Source organism: Neolamprologus multifasciatus, chromosome 15 (genome assembly GCF_963576455.1).
Source record: "Neolamprologus multifasciatus chromosome 15, fNeoMul1.2, whole genome shotgun sequence".
Classification (NCBI taxonomy): Eukaryota; Metazoa; Chordata; class Actinopteri; order Cichliformes; family Cichlidae; genus Neolamprologus; species Neolamprologus multifasciatus.
The window spans coordinates 25,136,244-25,156,519 of record NC_140453.1 but is presented as its reverse complement, the minus strand read 5'-3'; the positions used below and the strand labels follow the sequence as shown (position 1 = coordinate 25,156,519).

The following is a 20,276-nucleotide window of genomic DNA, read 5'->3' as shown; positions in this document are numbered from 1 at the left end:
TTGCTAAAACAGAGTTTTGTAAGAAAATAAACTCACCTAAATGATACGAGATACAGCCAATAATGCACAAGCATGAAGCATCAATGAAATCTGTCACGTCTAGAATGAAGCAGTATTGAAAATGCACAAATGGTAAAACTGAGTTATGAAGCGATGGCTCATGACATGAAGCTGATAGAGGACGCCGTTTCAGCAAAAGCTGAACTCATTCATTCAAATTAAAGTGAAAGACTGAAATGTAATCTACAGTGATTGAATTCTCCATCCACAGAGAATCTCTCATATGATATCTCCATCCCTGCGGTGTCTTTCGATACCAAACACTCAGATTTTCACCGATGTTGTTGCAGGTGAAATTATCCCCAGGTCCGTTTAATCACTCAATGCACATACGGCTGCAGATATTGTCATCATAGTCAGGCTGCTGAGGGCTTTTCAGCTCAGCTTTAACTCTCAACATTCACAAGCAGGAGCATAAATGAAACTGACCGTATTCTTTATAGAGGTCTAACCATTCCCCATAAGCAGCTCCATGTTTCCTTGAGGCATAGGTGTGAGCTCAGGTACAGCATGTTCCCACCTCGTGATTGTTTGGTTTGTGGCACAAAGTCATCATGTTGCTCTTTACATCCACCACACTTTCAATTAACTTTAGTCTGTTTCTATAACACAATTTATTTAGAATCATTTTCAAATCTCCAACCATGGTTTCCTGTCAGTGACTGAAAGCTTCATATGTCACAGAGATTATGACCACTGTAGCCAGTGAGACATTCCTATTGGATGAATTGTGACTGGGAGCTGTACACAGTGTTGCCTCCCCTGCCACCAGCTTGGACTGTTGCTTTATTCTGATGTCTGAGGATATTAGGAGAAAATAAAAAGCTGCTCTGTGTGAAGAAACTACATGCAGGAAACAACCCCATCAACCAGCTCTGAAGCCCATCAGGATAATCTCGTTCTTCTGTCAGAACTTTATTCCCTTTCACATCTCACAGCAAAATCATTCAGTAAAAACAAAGTTATCACAAAAGCTTGTCAGCACTTAGAATAATCTATGCTGCTGATTTACAGGGACCACCTCTAGGGTTTACAGAGAATGACCCAGAACATCCAGGGAGAGCAGAAAATGCCTTGTTAAGTCGGGGAAGAGGAGAGCTGACAAGATGGCAACAGTAACTCAAATAACCACTCACTGTAGGCAAGATATGCAGAAGAGCATCTCTGAACACAGCACAGTGTCAGGATTTGGTGTGAACATGGACGCATGGATCCAGCCTGCCTTGTATCAATGACGTGATGAGGAGGTGGTTTTCTTGACAGTCTTGTGCCCATCAGCAGAAGCTGAGCATCATTTAAACCCCACAGCCTTTCTCAGTGTTGCTGCTTACCACATCCATCCCTTTATGATTGCAGTGCACCATCTTCTTCCTGCTTCCAGCAGGACAGCATGCCACATCGTGATAACGCTCCTTTAAAAAGTTGCAGAATCAGTAACTGTAGGTAGTATTCATTACATTTATAGGACATGTTATCCTTAACATTTCACTAATGGTTAACTTAAATTCATATTTACAACTTTTGCTGTGTAGGTTTCCTTAGCTGCTCCAGCTTCTTCCCACAGTCCAGACAATCATGTTTGCTGGCTGAGGGAGCAATCAGTGAATGGGAGACAGGAGGAAAACACAGCTGGGACAAATCAGGGCTAATGGGGGAAGGGAAGCAAAACCAGACAAATTAACATAAGACATTGACTTTCAAAGTAAAACAGGAAACATAACACAGACACGCGGACTTGACAAGGGTATACACCTGACAAGGGAGACAGAGCAACCATGGAACACGGAGAGAGAAACCAGAAGACAGAGAACTCTAAATTGGCTGTTGGTCTCAATTTAGGATCAATAAACTGCGTCAGTTCTACAGAATAAAGTTCTGTTTGAATGCTTAGTCTATGTAAATGTAGCCATTTTCCATTCAAAGCTCATTACTTCAGCTCTGTCACCGATGTTTGTTTCCAGCAGCAGCTTTTCTGCAGTTTCCTGCTTCCTCTCAGAATGGGACTGACAGCAGGCAGAGGAAAGAACAGGAGGGAGGAGGAGTTAAAGGTGACTGAGGTGAGAGTTTGAAGGAATGCTGAAGAGACAGAGGCTACGTCCACACGTACCCGGGTATTTTTGAAAACGCAGATTTTTCTATGCGTTTGCACCTTTTGTCCATGCGTAAACGGCGTTTTCGGTCACTGAAAACGGAGATTTATAAAAACTCCGGCCAGGGTGGATATTTTTGAAAACTCCGTTTTTGCGTTTACGTGTGGACGAGAAGAACGGAGAAAACGCAGCGTCAAAGGTGTGCGCCTCTTTTGACGTCACACTGTGCGCCACGTTATTGTTTCGGTGAAATGAATTTCTACAATACTATTGCTGTTAATTGTACTCTCTGCAGTGTTTAAATGCTTACATAAACACACACAGTTACTGTCCCTCCGCACATACGACTCAGTTCTGCTTCTATGCCCCATCCTTGTTTACTATTTCCCACCAAGGCTTCTAGACTTCTGATTGGCCAACATTTCTACACGGTTAGGAACAGGGGCGATTCTAGGACCAGAGCTTTGGGGGTGCTGAGCACCCAGAGCTGCTCAGCCAGGCAAGATAAACTTTACTCGTCACGATGAGACTTCTTCCCTGTCTCTGTCAGTCCCTGCATCCTTAAATGTCTCCAGTTGTCCTGAGTTCCCTCTGGCTGTCTCCTTGGTGCATTTAAACCCCTGTTCCTCCCTGGCCTCATCATCTGTTGTGTTCATCTCCGTTATCAGTCATCATAATTTTACCATTTCTGCAAATTTCTTTATTAAATCATAAAATTCTTAAAATCATGAAGTCTCTCTGTGCCTGGGTCCTCGTCACAAAACATTGTTCATCATTGTTTTGTACATTTTAACACAACTTAATCCCCACATTTGTGAAAGAAAAGCAAAACACTTTTTTTAGTCTGTAACAAAACCATCAAATCTGATCAAGGTTATTTAAATGCTGCAAAAGAAGAATGGATTGGAATTAAAACAACAACAACAAAAAAAAAAACACACACACACATCCTAACCTTAATTACTTTACTGGGGGAAAATGATGAATGGTGATCATGGTAAGTAAGAAGTAAACTTGCATTTTTTGGACAGAGATTCACTTTTAATGTGTATGTATAATACAATACAGATATATGAAAATAGACTCTAAAAATAGAGTCCTTGAAATGTACAAATTATTGATAAAATATATATATATATATATAAAAATGGAGGCAACTTTGCCTATGGTACAATGTATGAAAATATCTTTACTGCAGATACTACTATGGCTCTGCAGATTTATTCCTTTCATTTTAACCTGTGTCGCCTCGCCTTGAAGTTGGCAAATACTTTTGGTGGTCAACTCTCTGAAGCAGTTTAACAGTTTCTGTTTTGCCTGTCACTGTTCCTTGCCTGTTTTCTTACCTGGTTCTTCCTGACCTTGCACTTTCTCCTCATGTTCCCCTCTTTCCTCTCTCCCTCTTTGGACTGATAATCGTACACAAATAGATTGTATTCAATTAGATGAAAAAACAAAAATATTCAGGAATTAGAAAAAACCATCAAATCCTTAGAAGAAGCCTACGCGTTCCACCAAGATCAAGAAATAATGAACAAAATATGCAAAACAAAACTAGAATTAAATGAAATTATTAATAGAAAAACACAATTCCTTGTACAAAGACTTCGCTTGCAGAATTTTGAACACAGTAACAAACCAGGTCGATTTCTAGCAAACCAGTTAAAAATAAATAAAGAAAAAACAACTATATGTGCTACTAAAGATTTATCAGGGAACACAATATATGACCCTGGAAGAATAAACAAGATTTTTAGGGATTTCTATGAAACTTTATATTCACCACAAATAAACCCGTCTAAAAATGAAATTGATTTGTTTCTTGACAACGTAACTCTTCCAAAATTACTAGACAGTCAAGCAATGGCACTGGATTCGCCACTGACGCCAGGTGAACTCCAGGAAGCCCTGATAAGTATGCCCATTAATAAAGCTCCAGGTCCAGACGGCTTTCCTGCAGAATTCTACAAAGAATTCTGGACAATTTTGGCACCAGTATTCCATGGAATGTTGCAGGAAATCAAGAAAAATGGCAGACTACCACCAAATATGAATTCTGCTAACATTAGTCTCCTGCTAAAACCAGGAAAAGACCCTTTATTTCCCTCAAGTTATCGTCCAATATCCCTTATAAATGTAGACCTTAAAATAATCTGCAAAGCTCTCTCAAAGAGATTAGAGAAAATAACCCCCCTCTTAATTCATCCTGACCAAACTGGTTTCATAAAAGGTCGGCACTCCTCAACAAACACTCGTAGATTACTTAATTTAATAGACTACTCATACAATAAAAACATTGAAACCATAATATTATCTCTAGATGCAGAAAAAGCATTTGACAGAGTTAACTGGAAATTTTTATTTGCAACTTTACACAAATTTGGTTTTGGAAACTCTTTCATAAATTGGATAAGAATATTATACAATTCCCCAACAGCTCGTATCAGAACAAATGATCAGACATCCTCCAGCTTTTGTCTCCTGAGAGGCACCAGACAGGGATGCCCACTCTCCCCTTCACTTTTTGCAATTTTTATCGAACCTCTAGCAGCAGCACTTAGACAGGCTACAACAATTAAGGGCATAAAATGTAATAACGTAGAACATAAAATCAGTCTCTATGCGGATGATGTGTTGCTTTTTCTGCAAAACTCACAATTCAACCTCTCTGAGGTAATTACTCTAATAAACTGGTTTTCAAGAGTTTCAGATTATTCAATTAACTGGCCAAAATCTACAGTTCTTCCCATTAACTGCTCCTTCCATAATTCATCTTCTGCCCCACTACAATCTGGAAATATTAAATATTTAGGTATTAATGTTTCTCCTAAGCTTTCAGACTTAACTAAATTAAACCACATCCCACTTCTAAAGAAAGTAGAAGGCGATCTGACTAGATGGAAATCTCTACCCATATCACTCATGGGAAGGGTCGCCACTATAAAAATGATGATCTTGCCAAAAATAAATTACTTATTTTTAATGATCCCTAACAAACCATCACAAGATTGGTTCAGATCTCTGGATTCACATATTTCTAAATTCCTTTGGAAAGATAAACCCCCGCGCATCAGCTTAAAAACGCTACAAAGAACCAAGGATAGAGGAGGATTAGATCTGCCTAATTTTCACCAATACTTCTTAGCCAACAGGCTTCAGTTCATCTCAGAATGGTTAAAATGTACCCTCTTAGATGAGCCCTGGCTAGATGTTGAACAGGCATTATGCAATGATCTAGAGATTTCAGACCTACCATTTATTAGCTCAAACATCAAAAGACATGAATGCTTTAAAAGCATCAACATCAGCTTTTCTCTGACAGCATGGTGGGAGTTTCTAAAAATAACGGAGTCTTCATTAATCCCATGCAAACGTACACCTATCTGGAATAACCCTGACATATTACAAAACAAAAATATGATTAATTTCCCAGAATGGAGTTGTAAAGGAATTAAATACTTAGAACATATATTAGAGGGAACAGAATTTATTCCATTTGACAGACTAGTTACACAATATGGGATCAACAAGAAAAGATTTTTAGAATATCAACAAATTAAATCCATAGTAAAAAAGAAATTTAACCTCAGTCAAGTTGAATTACAAACACCACCAAGTGTGGTTCAATTTCTTACTCTTAAATCCCCCAAACTATTATCTAAAATATACAGAACACTTTCTAAAATAGATGAATCAATATCCCTTCCTATTGCAAAGTGGGAAGCAGATTTATCAGTCAGCTTAGACCAAAACGTCTGGTCTCAGATTTGCTTAAAAACCTTTAAATTGATTAAAAATCCCAATCTGCAATTAATACAATACAAAATACTGCATAGAGTGCACTATACAGGTCATCGAATGTTTAAGATGGGCTTTACATCCGCCAACAACTGCTCACACTGTCAAGGCAATACACCAGACAGTTACATCCACGCTCTTTGGTTCTGTCCACCAGTGCAGAAGTTTTGGCACGAGATATGTGAGGACTTATCAAAGTGTCTGAAATGTAAAATTCCAACCTCCCCTTTAGTATGCTTGTTGGGAAATTTGGATGATGTCACTACAGAAATTAATACAGTCCACATGGTTTTTATTGCCCTATGCATCGCCAAGAAAACGGTCCTCATGAACTGGAAAAATAAAAATAATCTTAATTCTAGCCAATATAGAAACTATCTAATAGATCACATTAGTCCCGATATAGCCTCTGCCACCACATTAGATCAATCCCTCTGGGCTCCTTTGATCGGCTCCATCACCTAGCGGGGGTAGGGGGTCGTGGTTTGGTCCCGCCTTGGCTATTGTGGTTGATGTGGAGGTTGGGATGGGCTTAGGGCACCTGGAGGACCCCTAGAGACGTTATCCCTGGAGGGCTTAACCCGGGGGTTGTGTTCATAACCTGGTTAGTGGCTCTGGTCGCTCTCAGAGGTTGTTCTCCTCGTGGCCGCGTGCAGCGGGGCTGGAGGATGGTCTGTGCTGGCGGACGTAGGTTACTGGCCTGGTGGCCTGGCTGCCCCTGAGTGGATCCGGGGCGGGCGTGGGGGTTTGGGGTTCGGGGGTGCTTCGCCTCCGTGCTGGGGCTCTGGCTGGGCCTTGGGGGCTTCGGTCCTCGTCGGTGTGTCGCCGAGGTTGTGGGCGGGTGGGTGCACGGGGGCTCAGCCCTGGCGCAGGGGGCCTCTTGTGCATCGGCCTAACCGGGGGGCTCTTGAACCGGCAGGGAGGTTGTTCCATCTTTGCAGGAGTCCACTCTGCAGGTGGGGGAGAGACATAGGAGAGGTGGAGAATAAACTTAACCTGGGTGTCTGTGTCTTGTGTAGTCTGGGAGATGATTGAATGTTGGGGTGGGTACAGTTTCCTCTGCGGTGGGGTGGGGTGGGCTGCCCCGGGTCCTGTGGGGCTTGGCGGTGCTGCTGCCGTAGGCCCCGGTCTGGATGGGCCTGGGCTCCCTTGCCTTGGTGGATACCGGAGGACGGGGGTGCATATTGGGGTCAGCGGGGGAGCTGGCCCTAGGGAGGGACACCCTCCCCTCCCTTCTTTTCCTCCCCATCCCCGGCTGCCTCCCTCTTCCCGCTCCACCACACCCACCCACACAGGTAGGGCTTTGGGGTGCAGGTGTGTCATCAGGGTGCAGGGGAGACATTCCCCCCCCCTCTGTCCTCTTCTGGCCACCTGTGCCTCAATTTTATCTCACAACTTAGACATCCACATTACTCACACTCTCATAACACACACACATATATATATATATATAGGGCCTTGAGGGTGGGTACGTTAACGGCGTCCAGTAGACGGTCTGTGTATTCAAACCTACCTCTGGTGCCGGTGCCCACCTCTCAATTTTAAATCCATGTAGACATTGAGGGTTCTCGGGAGGGGCCGTGCTAACACTTGCTGCTCTCTGGCAGCAGCACCATGCTCTCCCTTGTTTTAAATACACTTTAGAGCAACACGCAGCAACACTACACTTGAGCGGGAGGAGGGAGGTATGGGGTCTTAACACACCCCCGTTCTCTGCTAGCCATCGGGGCGGGGGGGCTGGGAAGAGATGCTGGCTGTCCGATCGGCCTCCCTGCTGCTGCGGAGCCTGGGGCGATCTGCTTGCCTCCACCCCGGAGGGAAGGGTAATATCTCTTGGGTCTGGGTGCCGTTTCCATCTCTGGGGGTGAGGATACCTGGACCCGGGGTATAGAGTATGTTTGGGGAGTGTGATTGTGTGTACATGTCCATTTACGTTTATTCCTACGTTGGGCGAGTGCTGAGTGTTTGTATATGTGTGCATGAGGGTGGGAATGCATGTCTGTGTCTGTGTGTGCCTGTTTGTCTGTGTCTATATGTCAGGTCGGGTCTTAGACTCCACCTCTCTGGGAACTCCAAGGCCCTCCAAAGTGTGGAGGCCTATCTCCCCTCACCACACTCCCTGCCGGTGACTGATGCCCTCAGGGGTCGGTGCATTGTTGGTTCTTGGTGTCCGGGGCTGGGCGCTCGGGTATGTACCGGCTCACTCCCGGTGGCTACTTGGCGGGGCCTGGCGCCTGCTGCTCGGTCGGGCCTCTTCCGGGGCGCAGGGGGCCCTCGGGCCTCCGGCCTCTGTGCCTGCGGCTCGGTTCACTCTGGCACAGCTGGCTGCCGGCGGAGCCGGCGGGCACGCCGGTGCAGCCCCCTCTAGCTCCTGCCCGGTGGCTACTGGGTGACCCCTCGTCTGGGGATCCTCAGCCCTTCCCATGAAGGTGGCACGGATGCCCCTCCGGTGGTCCTCCTTGGGCTCTTGCACTCTGGGGCCTCTGGATGTCTGGGGCCTGGATCTCCTCCATGCCTGCTTCATGCCCTGGGGGACGGGGCTATGGCTCTCTACATCCTCTAGCAGACCATTACATGGGGAAACCATTTGAATACAAGCGCGCCGATCCACACAGGTGTGCACATGGGTGTTCACTGTTCGTAGACTTAAATCACACCTTTCTTGGCTGCTACTTCAAAGCACATTGTGCGCTGTCTGTCCTGCGTGCTGCACAACAACATTCAATATTTAGTATTTACTGCTGTTTACACTTAGCTAGATTAATGCGATGGTGTTGTGTATAGTATGTTGCTTTGTTTTGTTTTTTTTGCTTGTTTTCTATTCTTTTTCTCTCAACAGGTGATCCCGGAGATATTTTTCCTTCCCCCCTTTCTCACTGTCCCTCTCCCCTTCTGTTTTTCTTTTCCTTCCTCTTTCTTTCTCCCTTTCCTATCCCTCACTCATGTCTGTCCCGTCTGTAACAACTGAAAATAAAATAAATAATAAAAACAAAGGTCGATCAAATGGACCAATACGGCAATGCCATGATGATCCATTTGGCAAAATAAATCCATTGGGTATCCTTGTTGGTCTTCAGACAACAATTCTGATGGCTAAAGAACCAAATGGGACAGGCGAAAAAAAGAAAAAAAAAAAAAAAAAAAAAAGATGAAAAAATTACATTAATATGAAAAAAAATATTAGTAAGATCACTAATAAAAAAAAGTCCTCTCTCAGTGTACTTTCAACCAAAAGGCAAATAACCAAACCACATAAACATCTAATAAAATATATAAATATTGAAACACTGATCCAACATTACCCTTGGTGGACGGATCATTTGTTCTTACACTTTTACCTGAATATGGCTCCTGGGTTTAATATAGGCACAAATGACAAAATAACCAGATTCTCTCATTCCATTTCAAACAGGACAGTGGTAACAACCGCAGGCTACGGACAATTTTAAGTTTTAGCTTTTAAATAGGCTGTATAAATTTCAATGGGAGCAACAGGACAGTCACATTTCGCTGATTTTACTACAGAGCAGGATGGATTGTAGGGTAGCTAACATTGTCGCAAAACACGTTTTCAATACTGCAGGTTACCTGAGTGTAATGTTTTTCAGCTAAAAAGAAACATGGTCTGACTCCTACCTAACTATATAAAGAGTAACTGAAGGTTAAATGCAGCTAACATGTCCTGTTTTAAGCCAGGCACTTACACCTCCGCTCTGCTGCGTCTCAGCCACCATTGCTCTGGCAGCAACGGGCTGGCACTGGAGTCAGAGTAAGGGAGAAGGCGAGCTGGAACAAACCATTTTGGGAGGGGGGGGGGGTATCTATACTTTTGTTGTTAAAATGTTATGTCTCAACCAAGTACTGTATGTTTTTTACATTTTAGTAGTGTGTCACACAAACAGCAAATATTGTCAAAAAAAGTAAGAAATCATTGGGGGTGCTTTGATTCATTTTGGGGGTGCTTCAGCAAAAATGGGCTAGAATTGCCCCTGGTTAGGAATATATCGCCACCTGTTGCTTTGGCATGTTCCTAGCAGCGTTTTCCTTCATTTCTGCCTTTACGTGTGGACGGGATGATTTTTTAAAACGAAAACGGAAAATCTCAGTTTTCAAAAATACCCGTGTACGTGTGGACGTAGCCAGAGAGAGAGAGAGGAGCAACATACTGAACTGAAACCACAAAAACTGTGGGGGTGAGTGTCAGGAGCAGCAGGTTGTAGACAGCTGCAGACGCACTGCGTGTTAAAGTGGGGTGTGTTGGATGAAGCATCAGCAGGTCTCTATACTACTATATACTACCAAGGTTCTATAACTATCTTTAGTTGTTGTTATTGTTGGTAAAGACGGTTCAGCATGCAGACCATTTTTCACTGATGTGCATACAATTTTTTTTTCACCAGCACAAACTGTTTTTTGTTTTAAATTAATATCTGTATTTACAAAGAGCGTGTAAGGGATGGGACCTCAGAAACTGAGCCTGTTGCTTATGCAAATTTCACAGAAACTGTATAGCTTGAAACAAATAAGGGCATAATATGCATGCATGATGAATGTATGGCGTATGGCAAACATGAACTTTTCATATGCTATTTTGTGCGGTTTGGTACATCGCGCTTAAAAAAGTAATGCTTACAGAGTATTATTAATTATTTCCAATACCACCTCTTTCACAAGTCAACTTAGGTCATCTCGTGATCAGGATTATGCATCTTAAAGTGAAAATAGATGGTGGAGTGAGACCTACAGCACACCAAACCCCCAGCTAGGCCAAAATGGTGGCCAAGTACCTCGCACGGTTTGTGCATTTGTGAGTGAATGAAAAGCATTCGTTGAGTTTTGCTAAAGATAAATATAACTGCAATCCATTTACATAGACAACAGGGACCAACAGTCAAACAAAATCAAAGGGTTTAGTCACACATTGCAGATATTTGGTGTTCAACTAAACTGGTCTTTGAGAAAATAAGAACCAATCACCAGCTGCCAAAAACACCTGGTTGAGCAGGAGGACAGAGCGAGCCCATCCATTTTTCCTGGGTAATCTTCACAACAGAAAAACTAATAATATTCAGAGCAACAGGTGGTTCAGTGTGACAAAGATGCTGGCAAAATAATTTTATACCTTAAACAGTGTGCAGAGCAGAAAACTGAAGACAATTATCTTGGCTGAAGCTGTGCACTTTATTATGTCCACAGAAGTTTTAGTCCAATTTAGTTTTTGCTTATGAAAAAGAGTTTCTACCAACTACATGCAGGGATGTCTCTGAGCAAAAAGAATTAGTTTAATGAACTGGAAAGAGCAGAAACTGGCCTGTGACACCACAATATGCTGGTTGGAGGGCCGTTTGGATTTGTTGGAGCTTGCTTCTCAAAAACCAAATAGCCTTTTTTTCAGCTAGCTCTAGTTTTTGTTATTCTCGGATTAACTGAAATGGTTAGCAAGGCATTTGTGATTTCTGTAAATAAATTAATGGTGTTGATCAAGTATGTCCACATGAGCTATTTTCAGAAGTATATGTATGCATGTTCCAGTAAGTGTCTTTCCTTTTCTGCTGTTTTCCATCACACGTGGCTCCCACCTCTGACCATCTACTGGTGCTTCCAAGCGTTTGTAGGTCCTGTATCACAGCAGCCCCTCAGATAAGCAGTGGAGTACACATCATAATTTGTCTCTTTCTTGTTTTGCTGCCACATGTGCTTTCAGCAAAACCTCCAACAATGGCAGCAGCAGTAAGGGCCAACAACAACACACACAAAGGCTGCCACTTCAGAAACACACAGAGGTTGTTGCAGCAGCAGATTTTAGTGAGACTTTTCCATTTTCTGTCTCTGATATGAAAACAATGAGAAAAGTTCATTTTTATTCATGAAATGCTCACAAAAGAAAAGCCCACAGAAAAGCCCTCCAGTCACAGAGTTTACAAAATAAAACTGTAGTAGATGGAGTCTGAGTGCATGTGTGTGGACGGGCTGCTCTTCTACATCTCTGCGAGGACTCTGCTCGGTTTTAGACCACTGGAGTGAGGCTGCTTGTGGTCTCTCACACTCCTGTGTGTTACTGGAAGGGCATTTAGCTAGATGAAGCTGAAGCTAACGGCCTGGCTGTTGTCCCAAAATTAAATAATTTACTGCAGTTTTATTTGTATAGCAGTAAATCACAACAAAAAGATCCTTTATATTGTACAATAATACAGAGAAAACCTCAGGATTCAAAGAACCCTCTTTGAGGAAGCAATTGGTGACAGTGAGAAAAAAAACCTTCCTTTTAACAGGAAGAAATCTCCAAGCTCAGGGAATGCCAGCTCAGGGAATGCCAGCCATCTGCCATGACAGCATGACAGTCCATCAGCGGAGGGTTGATAAACACGCAGAAAATCATCAGTACCATTGGATATATGTGTGTGTGTGTATATATATACACACACACGTCACGATGTATATATATATATATATATATATATATATATATATATATATATATATATATATATCTCATCCAAAGTTCTGATCATGCAATGGTCAGAGAAACTCCAGGGTGTGCCAGCAGGGCGCCCAAGTGTGTAAAGCTTCATCTGCACAAACAACAAGACTTCTGTAATAAAGTCCTTTGGACTGTTGAGATTCTGTCCATAATGCACAGCAGCAGGTTTGGAGTAAACCAAACACATCAGATCAGCTGTGCAGTGATGATCGTTTGACCGTCTTGCAGTCACTCAGTGGCCTCATTTCTTTACCAAAGTATTCTAGAGTTTTCTATATGTGAGGCTGTCGGTCCCACAGCTAAAGCTTGGACCAAACTGGGTCATTAACAGGGCAATGATCCTGAGCACAGCAGTAAATCTGCAACAGAAAATTCCTGAATGTACTTCAAAGAACTGAAGCTATTCTGTTAAAAGAGGCTTACAGCAAACAACACAAGTTCTTATCATCTTATTATTGAATAATTGGGTGTACTTAGTTTCTATGCAGTCTATGAAAAACTAAGTACACCCCATGATTCCTGTATTGATGCATGCATATTTGTTCCCTCTAACTTTATTCATACTTTGCTTCTGAGATGTTTTTATTCAGAGTTGTTCCTCTGAGTTCTGAAACCTTCATATCATGAAAGTTTTGTGTGGGTGAATGGACTCTGTTTTTTCCAACTCAACCACTGACGTCAGCATCAGAAATATGAATGAATACATACTCACATTTCTCTCTGTAGCCTGGAGTGTGTGCCCTGCAGCAGAGACAAGTTCTTTTTGCTTCCCACTCCCAGATTTATTTTGCTTTTCATGCTTGTTGTCGTCACACATCCAACAACAGGAGTTGAGAAAGTTCAACTTCCTATGGAGACATTTAAAGTCTTTATGGTGTGGAGTTTTTCACGTATCCAGCCTGCTGCATCGAAATGTGTTTTTGCTGCATATGTTTGATAAGGTGCAGCTCTCCTTTTAAAGTGAAGTGATTCAGGTGGATGGATGTGTTGACAAAGTGTGTGATCTTGATACAAGAGAGGCCTGTTCATGTCTTGTTTCCCACTAACAATCAGAGTTTTTCTTTTAATCATCACTGCGACTTTCCCTCAGACAAACAAGCTGTGAGGATCAAAAACAAGCCAAAGGCAGAAGTCAGACAATGCATGCACAGATAAGATGCTCCCAGCAAATTTCATTTCATAGTGCTGCATTTTGATCGAACAGAGATCTTTTCAGGTGCTGCCAACGAGAAGCCACAAAGCACACCGAGGAAGGTGTTTGTGATCTGCATGATTGAAAGTCAATTTTTTCTCAGGCTGAGACAGTTAGAGAAGAGCTGAATAACACTGTCTGAGGAAAGACACATGCTTAAATTCAAAGTGTAAAAAAAGAGTACACAAGTAATATTCACTGGTTACGTCTAATGCATTAACATGGTGAAATACAAAAGACAGTTTTACACTGATGTGTACGGGTGAAAAGTTGACATGAACAAAAGGAAACTGTGACCAGGTGAGCGTGGGCGGAGGAAGCATCTGAGAATATGGAAACATGAACCCGAGGTATGGTCTGCCTGCGATGGATGACCACCATCAGGCAGCTCAACCTTAGAAAAGAACTAAAGCTAGACCTAAAGGTAGAACCAAAGGTAGAACTAAAGGTAGAACTAAAGCTAGAACTAAAGGTAGAACCAAAGCTAGACCTAAAGCTAGAACTAAAGGTAGAACTAAAGCTAGAACTAAAGGTAGAACCAAAGGTAGAACTAAAGGTAGAACTAAAGGTAGAACCAAAGGTAGACCTAAAGCTAGAACTAAAGGTAGAACCAAAGGTAGAACTAAAGCTAGACCTAAAGCTAGAACTAAAGGTAGAACCAAAGGTAGAACTAAAGCTAGACCTAAAGCTAGAACTAAAGGTAGAACCAAATGTAGAACTAAAGCTAGACCTAAAGCTAGAACTAAAGGTAGAACCAAAGGTAGAACTAAAGCTAGACCTAAAGCTAGAACCAAAGGTAGAACTAAAGCTAGAACTAAAGGTAGAACCAAAGGTAGACCTAAAGCTAGAACTAAAGGTAGAACCAAAGGTAGAACTAAAGCTAGACCTAAAGCTAGACCTAAAGGTAGAACCAAAGGTAGAACTAAAGCTAGACCTAAAGCTAGAACTAAAGGTAGAACCAAAGGTAGAACTAAAGCTAGAACTAAAGGTAGAACCAAAGGTAGAACTAAAGCTAGACCTAAAGCTAGACCTAAAGCTAGAACTAAAGGTAGAACCAAAGGTAGACCTAAAGTTAGAACTAAGGGTAGAACCAAAGGTAGAACTAAAGCTACATCTAAAGCTAGACCTAAAGCTTTGGGGTGCCGACAAAGTTGCTTTGTGAATGTTTGCATTAACATTAACATGAGTGAAACAAGGAAAGCACTGACTAGAATTTTCTTGAAAGTCTTCAGAGTGTTAACTTTTGGGGCTGATTTTAAGTAACAATGATTGACTAAAGGCATTATAAGAAACCGCTACAGATCAAAAATTATTCGATTTTGTTTAAATACTACCAAATCACTATTATCTTTAAGGTGAACACTTTAAAATAATACAGAGAAAAGCCCCCAAATCACACAACTCACATAGAGAAACACTTCAAATCCACTTAAAAGAGAAAAGAAGATGCTAGAAGAAGAAAAAAGGCGGAAGAAAAGCTACAAATTATTGTTTTATCTTCACCATCATTAAAACCAGTTAGTTTAGATAAGACTTTGAAATAACTGTCTAAATTACTGTGCAAAGACCTCAAGGTGTCCAGACTAGTTTGGCCTCCCTGGGCCAGTAAATCAACTTTTATGGTCTGTTAAAGAAAACACTTTTCTGCTTGAACAGGTGGAGAGGTGGAGGGGTGATGGAGGCTGTCACTGGAACTGTGGTAACAAGTGTAGCTGTTAACTTTAGAAAAGCTCTTCACCTCACCTGCAGTGAGTCCTTCCAGGAATATTGTCCTGATAACAACAACCCAAATATGATCCATATTTGCATTTTATTTGACTGGTAGTGTTAAGTCAAACTCAGCCACTAGTCCACCTTGGTTGGGTTAAATGTCAGGTGTGTTGTAACATTTGAGTCTTAGCTGAGCCATGAAAACTTTCTGTGACCCACTTCCAGTCCAGCGGAGGACTTGTGTAATTTTTAAATCAGTCACTGGCCCCTGTGCAAAAGCAGCGCTGATTAGGCCCAAATGCTCCTTGGAAGACAGTGGGAATGTCCACTGCAATTTATACTAATAAGATGTCATAATCAACCATTTTGCTCATAAGTATTTTTTTTTTTACAGTTTACACATGAGTGGAACACCAACACTGTGGAAGCGTCCTCTGCCCAGGTTTATGATGTTTAGCAAGACACTAAGATCCACCACACTCGGAGCGAGTACAAAATGAAGCCTCTTCTTGCCGTCTTGGTCCCATGGTTTTTTCTAAAGTTTTTTTTTCTTTTTTAATTGTTTGATGAAGGCATCGGATTCTTGGGCTTCTACTGAGGGTTTATTCCAAGTGTCCTAACTTTGGATTCCCATGCAGGCTGAGTTTGAATCAGACCTGAACTATCAGGTCTGATTCCGTGTGATATTGTTGAGTCCCTGATTTCTGTCTTCATGTTTCTGTATGACCCTGTGCTTTGGTTCATGGGTCTCACTGTCAGTTATGTGTGTTGAGTTCTGGATTGTTGTGGCTTTTCTGGATATTGGCATTTTTGCAGCATGTGGAGTGTGAAAGCAAAATGAAAGAGTGATGGCTGTGTGATGGATCCGTCTCAGATGTACCTCTAATGGGAGCCGACAGCTCTCAACTCCCAGATGAGCACAAACACTCACATGCAGAGGCACAGGCACACACATTAAATAAATAATTTACAAACTGCAAAGAAATTAGAAGTAGGAAAAGTTTATTTGTACCTCTAAAAGTTCATGCAAACACACACTGACATAATCCAGCCTTCCAGATGAGTAGTGGCCTGTAGCAGCAGGTGCCTAAGAGGATCTCGGGAAAGATGCCAAGCGCTGCCCGAATGCTGGCAGCAAATCAGAGCAAACACAAATCAGCAGCCCGCCTGCAGCACTGAGATGATTCCTGCTCTGCAATCAGCAGAGTTTGCTGTCGCTTTAACTTTTTTATTCTACAAACGTTTCTCATCTTTAATGGTGGAGTCAGGCGAGGTGAGAAGCAGCTGGGTGCTGTTAATGATGCGTAGCTGGAAAGACACATCTGTTCTTTACGCAGCACAACGTGTTCATTAAAGAGGTTCACTGTGGAAAAGAAACACATGCACGCCTCAGTTAATTTATTCACTTGCTGACAATCCACTTATTGTGTGCAGATTACGCTTTGATACAACATTTAAACATCAGCAGAGAATTTCAGGGCCAGAGAAATGTAAATAAGTGCTAACAGTGTTGTGTGGATAATGTCTGAAATAAAATACAGGACTTATGACCGTTATTATTAGTTGTAGTAGCATATTTGACAAGGATGTTGACCCTGTCCAGACATACCTAGTAGTCTGTTACCACATGCTAACTGACTGCTTAAATTAAAAACAAGACATACCTGCCTCCAGATAAATAGTGAAACAGGTGTTAGGAGTGAAGTTACAGCGCAGCAGAAATTTTCTGTGAGTAGGAGAAGCAGCTGGTTGTGGCGGCTGCAGGTTGCAGGTGATGCTGTCGGGAGGTCCTGCTGTGAATTCTCAGCTGCTGCTGGCTTCATGCTGCTAATCAAGCCGGCAGATGCTCGCAGAAGGGGTTTTACTACAATTAAAATCTATTTAAAAATTGATTATCTCTATCCTTTAAAAACATGAAATTTTCCCAAATAAAAATCTCTACCCCATGAAATTGATATTTGTGCGCTACAGCTTCACTTGAGCCTTTTAATTCTGGTGTGAAACTCAAAGTCCTGGGTGTGGGATGCTGAGCATTTCTTTGACACGCGTCTGTGTGTGAACTTTGAATAAAACTAACAAATCAAATGACACAGAATTTAAAACTAATACATTCTGGTCAAAGGAGTGAAATGAAACTTAAGTTAAACAAGTCTCGAGAGGATTTAGGTGACTCCTGTGACAGCCAATCAGCATGAGCATATGATGAAGTTGACACACAGATCGCCCCCGGTCCTTGTTACTCTGCACCGGCTGATTGTTACTGACAAACTGTGTCTCGCTGCAGTGCTGTGACGTTCACGGCGAGTCACTGAAATATCAAAGAGATGCAAGCACAGAGAAGGAAAAAACCTCTGTGCACCTGAGGGGGAATAAAATCCTCCACCGAGTACTCCGTGTGGCCTTTTGTGTCAAACATCGTACTGCAGAGCTGATTTTCTACTTCTTTCTGTGTTTGCAGTGAGAAGGTTGAATGCACTCGGAGTTTAATTTGTGCTCATGAGGATTTTAAAAAGGGAATGGTGAAGGTCAGTGTGCTGCTCTCCTGTTTAAAGGAGCATCAGACAGACAGCAGGTCTGATGGGTGTGACCTCTGCCCTACACAGAGAAGCTCTTTGAAGAAACGCCGCTGACATTTTTTGCATGTTTGTGTCAAGCTGGGCTGTGGTGTGCAGAAATGGGGGACCTGTATAAAATGCATTTGACTGACATGATTGACCTTTTTCCATGTGTCTCTAACAATCGCTGAGCATCAGCCTGACAAGGTCAGGTTCCTCTTATGATGGCGTACGCTCCATGCATCTGCTGGTATTATAATCCTAAATCCATTCTTTGGAGTCTCCGCCCATCACTCATTCTGTTTTCCATCCGTTTCATCGTTGCTTTTCATATGCAAGTCCCAATGGGAGTCAAACTGTCAGTTCCATGGAGCTCGAGTACATTTTTACACCAGAGTAAACGATCGAGGGGCAAAACTGCTTGATTTACCTGTTTTTACTGCGAGGATCTCTCATGTTTGCTTCTAAGCATTTCCGTGTCCTGCCTGACAAACAAAAAGCAGCATGAATTCATCTTGTCATTGTCAATCCAGTGTTAGCATTTCACCATTTTTAGCATTAGCAGGTGGTTTAGTAGGTTAAACTATTTGTAAGGACAAAGACAAGTAAGCCCATTTAATTTATGCTGCTCAGATGCGTTTGTGGAAAGAGTTTTATTTTTCACTGCGATGACTCAGTTGGCAGTTTCTGGTCAGATGTAGCTGAATTATCATCTGGTTTAAGTAACTTGTTATTTTTATTGTATATCCTGCCATTAGGTCTCATTATTACTAGTTTTGAACCATTTCTAGTCATCCGTATGCTGACGACAATCAACTGTGCCTCTGCTTTTAACTGACTTAATGCAGTGAATGGTTGGACAGTAAATATTTTTATGCAGTTTAACACAAATAAGACTGAGTCTTTAATTATCCCTCTGGAGCTCTTTCTCATCCACTGTTCAAGCTAGCACATGTAGCTCTTTAACTGTTGATGCTCATAACAAGTTTCTGACTCGTGCTTACTTTTTCTATTTAAGACATATTCCTAAACTTAGGACTGTTGTCTCAAAAAGTGAACTGGACATTCTTGTTCTTGGCTTTATCTCCTCCAGCTTTGACTACTGTAATGGTCTATTTTGTTGTCTGTATAATGCATCTATTAATTGCCTCCCATCTGTACAAAATGCTTTCAACATACTCTGCTACATACAAGTGTCTGAAGAGGATTCCAGTCAGGTCTAGGTATCATTTTAAAATCTTAGTTCTTTCTTTTATGAACTTACGAGACAAAGCCCCCACTTATATCATTGATAACTCCACTCCTATTCTCCACGCTGGATCCTTGGGTCTTCTCATCATTCCATACCTGTCTGAAAACTAAGGGCAAACCTTAGCTACAAAACCTTTCCCTCAACACTGTGGCATCCTCCTCTGTTCAAACAGACATTTGGGTCAACTACTTGCTATGTTCTTATGTATTCATTTTTTAAATGTATGTACAACTTTTTCAAATGTAAACCCATTAATGAAGGCAAATGTTTCAACTCTGTTTGCCTTCTGGATTCATGCAATACAGTTACAAGTGTTTAATACAGAAAAATGGGACATGCTGTGGAGAGACTCACCACTTCTGACAACTCATTAGTCAAAAAATTACTATTAAGTCCTAATGCCTTTTGGTGCGACTGATGAAGACTGATGGTTACCATAGAAACTTTGGCTCACCGAATCTGCTTCTAACTAATCAGCATCAGACTGTAAGAAGAAATGGCCTATATGAATATTTGTTTGGTGTTACGGTGCTTTAAAGTGAGAACTGCATGTTTTTTTCTGATCGGCGATCACAAACAAAACTGACTGAGGTTGTGGGAAGATTGCAGTCATTATTAAAATAAACCAGCATGTCTGATTGGCAGACGCTGACCCATCCATCCACTTCAGCATCCTCCCTGAGAGCTTTTATTCTGCTTTGGTCTCCAGAAAGGTTTATTCTTCATCTTTAAATACAGATCAGTCTCCATATGTATATGCTGCTCACTTCCAACAAATAATATGTTTTGGGCAGAGCCATCAGACACAGAAAAAAAAGCAAAACCATAATAATGGAAAGCTTTTCATGAACATCCCAGCTGTCACAAAATATTCGTACTCAACTTGTGTGACAAACATTCTTTTTTTTATGGTGTTCAGGGAGGAGATGGTGGGTTTTCTTAAATTCTAATTAGCCAACGCTGAGTTTTGCAAAAACACTCATTAGTGAGACAATCCATGCAGTAATGACTTTATCCTCCAAAGACTAAAAATCAAGCCAAACAAATGTGTGCAGGCAGGGATACACAAGAACTCTGAACATAGGTTGTATTATTGGAGAATCACATCATATAAATAGGCGTACAAGTTATACTGTGT

General features: G+C 41.8%; 1 protein-coding gene and 1 long non-coding RNA gene across 2 annotated transcripts in view; one reads left to right on the top strand and one right to left on the bottom strand.

Moving 5' to 3' along the window:
- nmbr (neuromedin B receptor) overlaps positions 1 to 20,276 on the top strand; it is an 89,644-nt gene that overhangs the window by 61,449 nt on the left and 7,919 nt on the right. The gene's annotated exons all lie outside the window — the stretch shown is intronic.
- Positions 894 to 2,830, bottom strand: LOC146502180 (uncharacterized). The gene is made up of 2 exons (XR_014869354.1): positions 1,577 to 2,830; positions 894 to 1,472 (listed from the first exon to the last, which is right to left on the bottom strand). It is a non-coding gene; the product is annotated as an uncharacterized LOC146502180 (long non-coding RNA).